This window comes from Aethalodelphis obliquidens, unplaced genomic scaffold (assembly GCF_003676395.1).
Source record: "Aethalodelphis obliquidens isolate GAN/ISIS:26980383/991018 unplaced genomic scaffold, ASM367639v1 scaffold49, whole genome shotgun sequence".
Classification (NCBI taxonomy): domain Eukaryota; kingdom Metazoa; phylum Chordata; class Mammalia; order Artiodactyla; family Delphinidae; genus Aethalodelphis; species Aethalodelphis obliquidens.
Genome location: NW_020837993.1, coordinates 3176796 through 3179003, shown reverse-complemented (window position 1 = coordinate 3179003; position 2208 = coordinate 3176796). Strand labels below are relative to the sequence as shown.

Below are 2208 nucleotides of genomic sequence, written 5' to 3'. Positions count from 1 at the left end.
GTGCTTTGCAAGAAAATTATATGAAAGCTTCAATAGTTTTATGTCGCTGTGGGAAAAATTCTTAACAGACCATCTAGACTAGAGGCAAATGAATTAACAATTCATTGAAATTCAACTCTCAGATGTTCATCGTTCTACCTCCTTTTTGAAACCATCTTGTTTTACTTGTACAAAATCAATAAAATACAGTTTCTATTTGTCCTAAATTACAGAGCTTCCCATCATTTTTGCCTGAAAATCTGTTCAAAAGTTTCTTTTGTAAACTTCATGTTTACAAACTTACTATGAATTGTAGCATTTATTGATTCATTTTTGGCCTCAAAATCCACTAAGAATGGTATAAACACTTGAAAATAACCTAGTAAATTTGAATATTTGTATCCAATCTGGCACAGCAGTTTCAAACCTAGATTTTTTAAAGAAACCTTTGTATCCACACGTGCACTGAGAGACATGAACAAGAGTGTTCAAGCAGCATGATTTGTAAAAGCAAGTAAAAGCATTCTGTTACTGAAAGTAACAGAATGTCTACTAGCAATAGAATAAATACATGAAAAATTGTGGTATATTCATAAGTTCATTCTGCTATATGAATACGTACAGCAGAGAAAATAGAATGAATCAGAGCTAAGTACATCAGCATGGGTGAATCTCAAAGCGTTGTGAGTGAATCTCAAAATGTCCAGTGAGAATAGAACCACTATCGCTAATATTTTCAAATCTAAGAACAGTATTGGTTCTTTATTTTTCTTTACCCGTTGTAGGAACTGTGACTTGTCTGGAAATTTGATTATACTGTATTTTCAAAGAAAGTCCATGCAAACCAACCAGACACCAGGAGAACTCAAAAGGTAACATTACTTTGGTAAACTCAACAAATTCCAGAGGCTATTCCTTAGGCAAGTAATTTGTACATCAAGAATCAGAAAGAGGGCGCTCAAGATGTCAAACCGAGGACGTGGTGGGTCCTCTGGTGCGAAATTCCAGATTTCCTTGGGTCTTCTGGTTGGAGCTGTGATCAATTGTGCTGACAAAACAGGAGCCAAAAATCTGTATAGCATCTCTGTGAAGGGGATCAAGGAACGACTGAGTAGACTTCCTGCTGCTGGTGTGAGTGACATGGTGATGGCCACAGTCAAAAAAGGCAAACCAGAGCTCAGAAAGAAGGTACATCCAGCAGTGGTAATTCGACAAGGAAAGTGATACCGGAGAAAAGATGGTGTGTTTCTTTATTTGAAGATAATGCAGGGGTCATAGTAAACAATAAAGGTGAGATGAAAGGTTCTGCCATCACAGGACCAGTTGCAAGGGAATGTGCAGACTTGTGGCCCAGGATTGCATCCAATGCTGGCAGCATTGCCTGGTTCTTCGGTGCATTTGTAAAAGAAAAAAATAATAATAAAAATTATTTGCTCCCAAAAAAAAAGAATCAGAAAGAATGTCATCATTTCTCAGAAGTGATCTCACATTAACACAATTTGCAGAGACTGGTGAGTAACTCAGAATGTCAGTTTATTAATTTATAATGAGTAACATAACTACCACACTGACCAAAATACTCAAGCGTGTAAAACACATGAATCAGAACACAAGTCATCGGATGTTCTTGATGTGTATTCAGTAAGAACAAGGACGCTTAAATGTATATTCAGATGTTTAATGACACGTCAATGAGAGTCCACCTTCCAAAGGAACTAGGAAAGTCAATATACTGGAGAAGGCAGATCCTCCTTGAATGCAGATTGAAGGAGTACTACAACTTATCTATGCTCTAAGCCTATGCTTCTGGAGTTCAAGCACACCTGAGGACACTCCTGCAGCACAATGCCTGGCACAAAGAACACCTGCAATAAATATATGGCAAAGGTGGACTTCCCTGGCAGTCCATTGGTTAAGACTCCATGCTTCCACTGCAAGGGTTGAGGGTTCGATCCCTGGTCAGAGAACCAGGATTCTGCACGCCGTGTGGTGCAGCAAAAAAAAAAAAAAATTTACATCACATTATATATGACATAAAACATTTGCTGTTTGCTTCTTTTTCCCCCTACTCAATCATTCAGAAAATATCTATAAAATTGTCTCCTGAACACAAGGTACTGCTGGGAGATGAAGAGTATACAGTTGAGAAAGACACTACCCCTGCCATTATATAATAACCAGCAAGTGGTTTTACAAAGCACTTTCTCAGTTACCTTATTTGAACCTTGC

The 2208-nt window shown here is 37.9% G+C and overlaps 1 pseudogene; it reads left to right on the top strand.

Moving 5' to 3' along the window:
- The first annotated feature begins 942 nt into the window (after positions 1-942).
- Positions 943-1472, top strand: LOC113607595 (60S ribosomal protein L23-like; annotated as a pseudogene).
- Positions 1473-2208: the final 736 nt, after the last annotated feature.